We start from the raw sequence: 12,353 nt of genomic DNA, 5'->3' as shown, positions 1-12,353 counted from the left end.
TCCGTGCCAGGGCTGTGGGCACCAATCCCGTGGGAGGCTCTGTTCCTGTGGCACTGGATGCTGTCCCTGCTCCAGGGGCCAGCTGGGGACCCCACTCCTCATGTCCCATCCCAAACAGGACCCCAGCAAGTGACAGGCACTCCGAGCCACCCCAGGACTGCTCAGTGCCCCAGCCAGGAGCACCCACACTTCGAGGCCTCCCTCAGGTGGCACCTGAGAGCCACCTTGTGCCACCTTGTGCCACCTCCCCGGGGCTTTGGCTTCCCCAGCCGCTCCATCATCATCCCAAGGAGCAAACCCAGAGCCTACCCAGCATCTCCTCTTTCCAGAGGAGGCTCAGGCATCCAGCATTCCCTCTTTCCCAGCATCTCCCTACATCCTCCTCCACTTCCTCCCTCTTCCCTTTCTCCCTCTCTTTTTTTTTTCTTTCTTTTTTTTTTTTTTTTTTAAGACAAGAAATGAGTTGTCTTCCCGCAGATGTGACTAAAAGCACTCTGGAAATGTCAGCCACTGCTGGAAAGGGACCCAGATAACATTTAGCTTTAGGTAAGAGAGTAGATTTTCTCTGCACTAATTCATATTTATAAGCTCTCGTGTTCCCGGGGAGAGCGCGGCGCTGATGGCACTCGCTGATTGCCAGCGCGCGGAGCAGGGAATTGTTTTCATATCCGAGATTAAAGAGTGGTTTCTGCTCCCAGTGGCACCTGTGTATTTACACTGGTCATTCTCAATTCATTCTTATAAGATTAAGACTGGAAATGGGAAATGGTTATAAAGTGCTGAGCCCGGAGGGGTCGGGGGACGTGACGGGGACGGGGCAGAGCCCGGACTCTGCACCAGGAGCAGCCACAGGGGCTCTGCTCTCTCTGGGTGGGAAAAGTCCGTCCAGAGGGAAATTCCTCATCCAGATCCTATGGGATGGTCACTCTGAGTGACTCCAGCAGGGATGGATGGGGATGGATGGGGATGGATGGGGATGGATGGGGGCAGAGCCTGGACCCTGCACTGGAAGCAGCCTGGTCTGAGCAGGGGCACAGGGGCTCTGCTCTCCCTGGGTGGGAAAAGTCCGTCCAGAGGGAAACTCTTCATCCAGATCCTATGGGATGGTCACTTTGAGTGATCCCAGCAAGGATGGATGGGGATGGATGAGGATGGATGGGGATGGATGGGGAAGGATGAGGATGGATGGGGGCAGAGCCCGGACTCTACACCAAGAACAACCATGGGGGCTCTGCTCTCCCTGGGTGGGAAAAGTCTGTCCAGGGGGAAATTCCTCATCCAGATCCTATGGGATGATCACTCTGAGTGACTCCAGCAGGGATGGATGGGGATGGATGGGGATGGATGGGGATGGATGGGGATGGATGGCTGGAGCAGTGTGGGCAGCAGGATGGACACAGACTCACCACAGATTAGCTGAGAGCTTTATTTCTATTGAGATTAAGTAAAAGATTTATTTCTATTAAGATTAGGTGAAAGATTTATTTCTATTATGACTCGGTGGAAGATTTATTTCTACTATTATTATTTTTCAACACATCTCGGGGTTTGTGTCAGCTGATTAAAAGCAAACAAGTAAAGCTCCTCTTCTCCATGGTGGATCAAGGATTTGGGAACTTTTAGAGCTTTATTTAGTTTTTCTCTGTTTTATTTAATTTTTTTTTTTTTAAATCGTGTTTGCAAAGTGGCTGAGCAGCTCCAGAGAGAGTTGGAGCATAAACATGGGGGGAAAGGGAAAAAAAAACCCAAAAACCCTGGGTTGTGTCAGGGATTGAGGGGTTGGAATTAGGGGGAGGAAGGGGCAAAAAAAAAGGGGGAGGAGGCGGTGGGGGATGCAGGAGGGGTTCGGGGTGGAAAGGGAAAAAGGCGAAAGGAGAAACAAGACAATGGCAGAAGGCACCCCGGGGACTTCCTGAGAGGTTTTAGAAATTCAAAATACGCCTTAGAGCCTCAAAGCTGTGTCAGTCACAGCCCCGGCGCAGGGATCACTAAGGCTGCGGCCAAACAATACCAGATTGTGTGAGGAAGGTGGGAAAATCGGGGGTCTCAGCGGCTCCCGCTCACACCAGCGGTTCCGCCCGTCAAGCACGCGTTCCACATGAATCAATTCTGGACAGAGCCGCGGCATAATCCCCGCCAGCCTCGCTATGACAACTTGAAGGAGAATTCGGCGGCTGAGTGACAGCAGACGGAGAACTGACAAGGCAAAAGGCCGCAGGACTTTCCTGCCCTTTTTTCCCCCTTTTTTTCCTTTCTTTTTTTTTTTCTTTTTCTTTTTTCTTTTCCCTTTCATTCTCCCTTTCCCCCTCCCCGCCTCACTCCCCATCCCAGGAACTTTTCCCGGGCGGCTCCTCGGGGCGCACACGTGTCCCTGTGCTGCTGGAGGGGGCAGAGGGGCTTTGCTCCCTCCCTGCAGCCCCTCTGCCCTTTCCTTGCTCCCAGGGACCCTTCCCACAGCGGGATGCTCGGGGCTCCGGTCACCTCTGCCGCCCAGACGGTCACAGGGGACATGGGGCTGTGACCTCCAGCCAGGGTGCTGGTGACAGGGGACACGTGGCACTGGCACCTGGCTGCAGCTTCAGCACAGGCTGCTGGGATCCCCAAACTGGGGGCTCACAGCGTCCCCTGTGGGGCTGGAGGGACAGGGGGAGCCTGGAAGAGCAGAGTGGCTCCCCCAGCCACGCCAGTGAGGCTTTAATTACTCTAGGCTCATTATCAGAGAGGTGTAATGAGCCTTGTGGGTTTTCCAGGGCTAATCCTGGGCTGTGGTCACCCACGTGGGAGTGTTTGGGGTCACCTCCGAGCGGGTCCTGACAAATTCCACCCCTGACCCCGGGGACATTGGCAGCACCCTCCACATTGTGCCAGCAAAGCCAGCAGCGGAGCCAGGGCTGGGGCAGAGGCCTGGGGGTGTTTGTGGGGAGGGGAGCAGCACCCCTGAGCTGCTCCAAGCCCATATTTAAAGATCCCAGTGGTTAGAGCTGCTGCTCCATCCCCACAGCTGAAGGAAGCACTAATCACCTCCCTGCGCCACCCCCCCCGCTCCCGCCTCGTTAGGTAAACGAGTGTATTATTAATAATCATATCAAGGATAAAAAGTGCTTTTGTCACCTTTGGATCCTGCTCCTTTCCGGGCTGCCCTGTTCCGGTTCCACATGCCTGCTCAGGGAGGAAGGAGGGAGAAAGGAAACTAATTAAAAATTGCCAGTGTCTTATGTCGGAGCGTTTGGGTGCGTTGGGTGGTGAAAGACGAGCGGCTTGTTGCAAGAAAATCAATTTTACAGTTACAGGAGCAGAATAAATAGAGGTGGTGCGTTAAGGCAGGAGGATGAGCAGCCTCTGAGGGCTCCAGCTCCGCAGGGATACGGAATGAGCCATCCCGGGATGCTCCGGCTGTCCCCGTGTCCCCACCCCATCCCGCCGCATCCCAGCTCCATCACCCGGCAGAAGGTTTTGCTCAGAACCTGGCGAAAAACCACCAAAATAGCTCCTAAATTCAGGCTGGGCGCTGCAGCTGGGGCAGAAATTAGGAATTTTTTTTCCAGAAAATGAAGAATTGGGCCCCAAAAAGCCACCCAGAGCATGGCTGTGAGGTGCACATGGACTTAGGAGGGGTCATCTCATCCCGACCCCGAGCAGCCCCGGCACGTCCCGGCTCCTGCTCGGAATCCATTCCCATCCCCGCCGCACGAGGCTCCATCTGTATTTTATTCCTCTCGCCTCTCCGCAGGCCTGTGGCTAAAATCTATTGGTTTCGTGCAGGATTTCATTGTCTTTTTGGGGTCAGGGAAACGGTGAAGCAGCCAATTCCCCTTGGCGGGGGGGGTTAAACGCTGCTCGCCCCGCGCAGCGATCCCGCGGGGGCCCCGATGCCTGGGAATGAGGGAGCAGCAGCCGGGGGTCCCCGACCAAAATGACTTTTATGCTAAACGGGACGCGGGAGGCGGGAGCCGCTGGGAGCGCGGCTGGAGCGGCGCAGGGCGGGGGTCCCGCCTCGGGATCCCGCTGCTGCTTCCGGAGCCATCGGCCGGGACCCCTCGGGCTCCGCAATCCCTTCCCAGCTCCTCTTCCCAGCCCTGCATCCCTTTTTCCTTCTTCCTGGCCTGGCTGGGCTCGGTGATCTTTTCCCAGCCTGATTCCAGCCCCGTCAGGTCTGTCCTTGCTTTGCTCGTGGCACCAGGACGCGCCGATCCTTAATCCTCAAATCGTCCCTCGCCGGTTTTACATCCATCTCTAAGCTCCTCATAATAGATTTATTTAAAAAAAAATTAAAAAGGGAAGGAAATAAAAACCCTCTGTGGGTTATTAGGGGATATTTTGGTTTTAATTGAAAAGTGCCCAGAGCAGAGGGGCCAGATCCGGATCCTCCCCAGTGAGAGGGACGGGACCAGTTTATCCCAAATGCCAGGAGCATCCCTTTGCTGGGAAACAGAGGAGGGAAGGAGCCTGTGAGGGACTCCCTGGTGGGGTCAGAGAGTCCCCAGGTGAGAACAGGGTGTCCCCAGAGCACTGTGCACAGGACAGAGCCCACTCCATGCCGTGGATCCCTGGATCCCAGGGATTGTGTTTGCCAGAGCCACTGCTCAGTTCCTGGAGTTTGCTGGGCTGGGATTTTTTGACCAGGAGCTGCCTCGAGCAGGCTCTGGCCTGAGGAAAAGGAGGTCTCTGGGTGAATCAGCATTTCCGAGCTGTGCCAGGCATCCCAAATCCCTGCTCTCCATTAGCACCTAATAAAAACGCAGCTAATTATGAATTAGCGCAGGATGAAAATATTTTGGTTTCTGCTCCCCGGGAGCTGCTCAAACCCCTCGGCCAATTTGGAGCGAAGGATGGACAGGATCCCTCGGCCCCAGGGCCAGCGAGGGAGGACAGAGCTGGAGGCACCCAGAGATGGGAGAATGCAGAGCTGGGGCACCCAGAACCCAGGGCAGAGCTGGGGGCATCCAGGACCCAGGGCAGAGTTGGGGGCACCCAGAGCTGGGAGAATGCAGAAATGGGGGCACCCAGAGTGAGCTGGGGGCACCCAGAGTGAGCTGGGAGAATGCAGAGTTGGGGGCACCCAGAGCTGGGAGAATGCAGAGCTGGGGGCACCCAGAGCTGGGAGAATGCAGAGCTGGGGACACCCAGAACCCAGGGCAGAGCCGGGGACACACAAAGTTGGGGACACTCAGAATCTGGGGAGCCACCATGGCTGCACTGCACGAGGGATCCTTCCACGAGGGCTCGCTGCACGAGGCACGTTGGGATCAGCAGCATCCCCAGCATGAGCAGATGCTGCCCACACCGGCTGTGTGAAGGGCACAGCGGCTGCCCCGGTGCCGCAGCCCTTGCCCAGCGTGGCCCTTTTGGGGTCCCGAAGCCTCCTGGGCTCCCTGGGCCACCAGGAGCAGCCCCAGGCCGGCACCGGCTGGGCTCGGCCGAGCTCGGAGCTCGTTGTGGATTCACGGCACTCCCCGGCACAAATGGGTTTAAACTACCTTAAGTGTTTCAGCAGGGAACTGGCGCTGGCGGTGTAACACTGTATTACCACAGCATTAGGAGTGAAGTATTGATCCTAATCCCCTGGTTCAAAAATAGGATTATCAGAAGGGGAGGGGAGGAAGGGAGGGAGGGGGTGCGGGAGGATCCCCGTCCCCAGGCCCCGGAGACCCGGACCCCGCGGTGGGGGGAGAGGTCGGGGCACGGCGGTGGCACCGGGGCGACCAGGGCGGTATCCAGGTATCCCTCAGCCCTGGAATGGCTGCGTGCCCCCGGATCCAGCCGCACCCCTCGGGGATTTGCCCACCCCGAGCTCTTTGGGAGGGGGCTCGGGGTGAGCGGGAGCTGCCGCCGCGGGGCTTCTCCTCCCCAAAGCGCCTCGGGGGGCAGCGACCGTGGCAGGAGCGGTTCCGTCTGGCTGTGTCCAACATTCCCATTCCCGTGAAAAGCCATCTCCCCGCCCGATCGATTGCCACGCCGGGGCTCCTCATGGATTGATTGATTGACCGATGGAGCGAACCCATGGCTTGGAGAATTCCCCTTGCTGCCCCTCCTGTTACTTCTTTACCTTCTGGAGCTGGGCGAGGGGGAAGCAGCGGCCGCCGTGGGGCACAGGGGGATGGGGAGGCTGCGAGAAGTGGGGTTACAACAGGGTTACACGGAGGAGTGGGGTGGTACAAGGAGCAGGTGACACCGGGGGGCCGCTGCCGTGCCCCCAGATCACCCCAGGGCTGATGGCGCTGGTCACTCAGTGATGATGGGGAGTGGATTCCCTGGATTCCCTGGATTCCCTGGGGTGTGTCCCACTTCCCGGGGTCCGGGGCAAACATCTGGAGCCGTCTCCTTACTATAGATTAATGTACATGGCAGAGGCTGGGCAGGGATCGGGGCTCTTCTGTGCGGGAGTAAGGGAGGGTCTGTGCAGCCCCCAGCCCACCCTGCCTCGTCCATCCCAGCCCCGCTTTTCCTTCAGCCCCCTCGGCACCGGAGCCGGTCCCAGGGTGACCCCCCCGCCCCTCCCCGGCCACGGCCTCTCCCCGCCTGGCTGACTCTCCATACAGTTCCCATTTCGCTCCTAATCTCCTCTCTTAGTTTTTAATCCCCTCTCTCCTCCCAGGCTGCCTTTCCCTGTCCTCCCTCGCCTCCTCTCCTTTCCCTCTCCCTTCGCCTCCCCCCTCCCCGCAAGACAAATTACCCTTAATGATATGCTGAAGGCCATGACACCCATGTTGTCTCTTTGTCATCCTTCGCGGTGCAGCGTGAAAAGATAATACAAACCGCGGCACTTATCTACAATTGAGCGCCAAGACAACCTGCTAATCCCTTAATAACGCGGCGCCGGCCCCACGGCTGCGCTCCCGCCGCTGAATGCCAAATCGGCCAAATCGCCGCCGCTGCCAGAGCCCGCGGCCCGGCTCGGGGTGCCCCGGGTCCCCGCGGGGCTGTGGTGCCGCTAAACGGGGAGAAAAACTCGGTGCTGGAGCCCGAAAGGTGCGGGGAGAGGGTGGGAGATGGGCATGGCAGAGGATGGGGGGATAATCAGCCGTTGATGGGTGCAAAAGGCTGCGGAGATGGGGGGAAAATCTCGATAAATGGGTTAAAAAGGATGGGGATCATTGAGTGGCAGAGGATGGGGGGAAATCCCCACCTAAAAGGTTGGGGGGAGATGGGGGAAAAGCCTCGATTAATGGGCAAAAAAGGATGGGGAGATGGGGGAAAAACCTCGAAAAATGGGCAAAAAAGGATGGGGAGATGGGATCATTGAGTGGCAGAGGATAGGGGAAAATCCCTACCTAAAAGGTTGGGGAGGTGGGAGAAAAAACTCGATAAATGGGTAAAAAATGATGGGGAGATGAGATCGTCAAGTGGCAAAGGATAAGGGGATAATTATCAATAAATTTATGCAAAAGGATGAGGAGATGGGATCACTGAGTGGCAGAGGATGTGGGGAAAATCTTCAATAAATGGACCTAAAATACTGAGGGGGTGGGGGGAAAATCTCAATAAATGGACCCAAAAAGAGGCACTGACGGGATCATGAAGTGATGGAGGACTGGGGAGTGGGAAGGGGAATTCTCAGTCAACGGGTGCAAAAAGTTGGGAAGATGGGGGAAAGTCCTCAATTAATGCATGAAAAAGATGGAGAGATGAGATCACTGAGTGGCAGAGGATGGGGCAAAATCCTCATGAATGGATCCAAAGGATGCAGTGGTAGGAGAGGTGAGTGGGAGCATGGGGCGGGTACCAGCTCCGAGGGGGAAGAGGCCGGATCCCCGTGGGCCCTTCCTGATTCTGCTGGTGCCCATGGAAAACCCATCTGAGAATGGCTGGTCCCTGTCCAGCTGCAACCTGCAGGACATCTGGGCACATCTGGGCATCCCAGAGGGGTTTGTGCCTGGATCCCAGCTGTGGGCTCAGCGACATCCCTGCAGACCTCACCCCCAACCTGCTGGTGTCCCGTCCCAGATGGCCAATCCCAGCACAGACTCGAGGTGCACCAACATCTGGGCACATCTGGGCATCCCAGAGCGGTTACACTCAATGCCCATCCCAGAAATCCCATGGGAGAACGAGCGTGGCTGCACCCAGCGCGTGACAGCAGCGCTGGGGACACCGGGTGGCACCGGGACGCCCCACACTGCCCGGGCAGACAGACAAGAATTGCCACTCAATTTCCGGCTCCCTTTCCCACCCCCTCTGTGATTTACCTCTCCCCAGAGGAGCCCAAAAGCTGTAAACACACTTTTATTTGTCAGTCGTGTCCCCGCAGCCGCGCGGCTGTTGGGAGGGTAATAAATGATTCCGGTCCTCTTGGCTTGATGATGTCGGGATTAGGAGCCCTACATATTTTATGGAAACCTCTACATGATCTTCCTTGATAAATCATTTAAATAGGAGTGTCTTTTCTTGGTGTGGGATATAAAATATTTACTGGAGCGGGTGAAGGCTGTTCATCCGTGTTTACCCTCCCGCTTCCCAGCCCGGCTCTGGTGACAAACAGCTCAGCCCTTCACCAGCTCAATGGCACCTCGGCTGTGACACGGGGACGGGCTCCTTGGGCTTGAAAGCTGGGAATTTCGGGGATTTATGTGTTCCCCAAGTTGCGTTTTGCTGGAAAAAGAAGTGATTTTGGTGCAGCATCAGAACACCCTCCCCACAGCACCCACCAGCCCCATGCCAGGGTGTGTTTGCCATGCCATGACCAGACCCAGGCAGCAAAACCAGGATTGCTGCAAGGACAGGAGCTCACCGAGGGGAATTTTTGGGACCAACACATCCCCTCAGCTGCATTTCGTTGCAATAAGTGATTTTGGTCCAGGACCCAGAGCATCCTCCCTGCAGCACCAGGGAATGTTTTCCACCAGCTCCAACCTGCAACCTCGGGTTTTCTCCAGCATCTCCCGCATTCCCGGGATCTGATCCCCACATCCCTGCCCACCTCATCCTCACCTCATCCCCCACCTCCACCCCGGCAGCCTCGGCGGCAGCGTCCTGCTCCCTCCTCCATTAGCATTCATCGCAATTCTTTTCATTTGTTACCTGGCAGGGGAATGAAAACACGTTGTTCCCCGCAGCGGGGGGTTTCCTACGGCGAGCCCCAACTTTTCAATCATTCCTTGGCAGCGCCGTGGCAGAGCGCGGCCCCCCCGCCCCCCGGGCAGGAGCCGGCGCTATTAAAAGGCTCACCCAGGGGCATGTATTTTCCATAAGACGCCGTGTACATGCTGTGCAACATTCAGGAGGATCATGCTGGAGCAATTGGTCCGGATATAATGCCGGTTACCTTGCGAGAGAGCAGCTCCGAGGGGAATGGATGCTCCGCTCCGCGCCTGGGGGAGAAATCGCTCCCTGCAAAGCTCGGGGGGTTGTGGTGGGGATGATCAGCGCCGCTCAGGTCCGTGCCTGCCGCCAGCCAAACTGGGCTTGGAGTGCGGGAAAAGGCACAGGGAAGGCGGCCTGGGGGTGGGTGAGACGCAGTGACCTCCCGAGGTGCCCTCGCCCATGGGGTACTGGGAAGAAATCCTTCCCTGTGAAGGTGGTGAGGCCCTGGAATGGATTTCCCAGAGAAGCTGTGGCTGTTCCTGTATCCCTGGAAGTGTCCAAGGCCAGGCTGGATGGGACTTGGAGCAACCTGGGATAGCGAGTGGAAGATGTGCCTGCCCATGGCAGGGGTGGAATGAGATCGGCTTTAATGCCCCTTCCCACACAAACCATTCTGGGATTTGCTGAATCGATGATTCCCAGGAATCCTCCAGGGACGGGGGGCTGCAGCAGCCTCTGTCCACCCCTCCACCACCCTCCCTCCTCTCCCCGCGCCCCCTCCTCTCCCCGGGCTGGGGGGAATCGAACAAAACCAAATGTCCAGCGGCCTGAAAAGTTCCATTTCCTGCCCCGCGGAGGGAGCGGCCACGGCTGAGCACAATTACACACCCGGCTGGGCCGGCTCCTGCAAATCGATGGCCACAAAGGGCCGGGGCTCCGGCACCTGCCTCCCGCAGCATCCCCGGGCACGGCCCCGCATCCCCATCGGCCGCAGGGAGCGGCTGGGAGCCGCCGCTGTGCGCTCGCCTCCCCGCTCTCCTCTGCCGCGCTGGTTCCATAAATCATCCCCCGCTCTGGGATTCTCCAGGTGCTCCGCAGCTGGCAGCTTGTTCCAGGAGCGTTCCTGCTTGTACCGCTTGTACCTATCAGGAGATAAGGACGGGAGGAGAGCGATGGCCGGGCAGGCGGGGAGGGGACGGCGGTGACAGCCGGAGCGGACGCGGGGCCAGGAGGGAAATCCCGCATCCCCTGCGAGCTGGATCGGGGCAGGAGCCGCCGCCGGAGCTGCTGGAGGGACGTGGCAGAGCCCGGGAGGTGCCGGTGAGCCCGCGGGGAGCACACGGTGCGCGGGGTGTCGTGGTCCCTGCATGGGACGGGACAGGGGGACAAAGGGATGAGCCCCGCAGCCCTGTGCAATGCTCAGAGGGGGCTGGTGGCCACTGTGCCAGCCTCGGTGGCCTCTGTGCCAATTTCAGTGGCCTCTGTGCCAATCTCAGCGGCCTCTGTGCCACTTCCATCCAGGAGCATGAGCCCTGCAGCACCCACCAGCCCCTGTGCAGGCACAATGCCCTGGGGGACCCAGGGTGGCAAAGGGACAGCCTGGCCCCTGGGAATTCATTTCAATGGAGAAAATTGAAGCTGGACGTTGGAGAAAAAATTATTTTCATTCCAGGATGTTCCCAACTCCTTGCTCTGCCTCGAGCAGCCCTGGGGAGGGTTTGGTCTCCTCCTGTGGCACACAGTGGCCATGGTTGCCCTGAGCCACAGTGGCTTCCCTGCTGGAACAGGCACCTCTGTGGCACAAAGTGGGAAAATGCCTCTGGAAAGTCCAGCAAGGATGGGTGAACATCCTTGCCTGGCTGAACATCCCTGGAGTGAGGACCAGGGGAGGGAGGGAGCTGGGGACCATCCTGAGCCTCCTCACGGTGCAAACCTGGACCACAACACCGGGACTGGGGGAGCTGCACCCTCTGTGCTCTCCACAGCTGGAATGTTGCACCAGGTGGGATATTCCACGGGCCAGCAGAACACAGAGCACCCACTGCCTCCAGGGGATTAAATTAAAAAAAAACCCTGATTAATGCTGAAATGCTGAAAGGAGCAGCAGGAGCAGAGACCTTGCAATGGTGCACTCCAGGATCATCATAGGGTCCTGGTGCCTTTGCTCTGGAGCAAGGGGGGAGCAGGATGGCATCTCCCAGCCTGACTCCATGGAATCGGCCCCAGTTATCAGCTGGAATGACTCAGCTCCACTCCTGCTCTGATATTGCTGCAATGGGGATCCCGCAGCCCAACAGGATCCAGCACACGGAGCATCGAGGCCCAGCCCAGCTCTCCATCACCACCACTCCTCACATCAAACCTCGATGCCTCTGCAGAAGAGACGGGCTCTAAATGATCCCATTCAGGCCCTAAAACCCCACGACTCCATTAATGAATTACTAACGATGATCCGTCTCAGCCTTGCGCCTGCCCGTTCGCTATTTTTACCTCCCTATTTCCAACTCCCAGCATTGAAAAAATCATGAGCCGGGTCTCAGAAAACCTCCTGAGTGGGTCTAAAAACTCATTTTTTTGGTCAATCCCTGCCAGGCTCTTTTGCTGGTGGTTCCCTCTGACGGAGCAGCGGTGACGGCGGAGCTGGAGGTGGCACCCACATCCCCGGTGGTGGGTGGCATCTCTCCCGCTCCTGGCACACATATGGCCTTTATTAAAAAGCAAAATTAGTCTTTCACCCTCTGGTGGCAAAACTTCAGAGCTCGGATCAGCTGTGGGAGCCTCAATTAATTACCAGCGGGTTGTTCCTATTGCTGCTAATTATGCTGGAATAGGCATAAAATGCCAGGAAGGAGCACGGGCTGCTCCAAAAAAGTTTAGGATTTAAGAAAAGAAAGAGCAGAGGCAGAGGATGCTCGTGATGCCAACTCAAAAAAGCCTGTCCTGGCTTTGGTGGCCTGCCAGGATGTCACCTGTTGGTGTCTCATTCCTGGGGAAACTGAGGCAGTGGCAGGTGAGGAGCCGGGGCTGCGGGAGCTGCCAGCCCCGAGCGCCCACCCGCCAGGCAGCCTCGCCTCCTATAATTAAGTACTATCAACAATTGCACATTAATTAATTTAATATCCATTATTATTAATTAACAGGGTAATTAAGTCCTTCCTGTAATTAACACACCACCCAGCAGAGAGGTCTGGCTGCAGAGCCCTGGTGTACCAAGGGAAAGGGAGCAAGGATGGACCCCTGGAGCCGGAGCCCTCTGGGGACACAACCCTGGCCACCCCCGCAGAGGGGACACGGAGCCGCACGTGGAGAGGGAAAAGTGATTCCTCAAAAGC

Source organism: Molothrus aeneus, chromosome 27 (genome assembly GCF_037042795.1).
Source record: "Molothrus aeneus isolate 106 chromosome 27, BPBGC_Maene_1.0, whole genome shotgun sequence".
NCBI classification, from domain to species: domain Eukaryota; kingdom Metazoa; phylum Chordata; class Aves; order Passeriformes; family Icteridae; genus Molothrus; species Molothrus aeneus.
The sequence above is the reverse complement of the archived record's forward strand: the minus strand, read 5'-3'. Positions refer to the sequence as shown.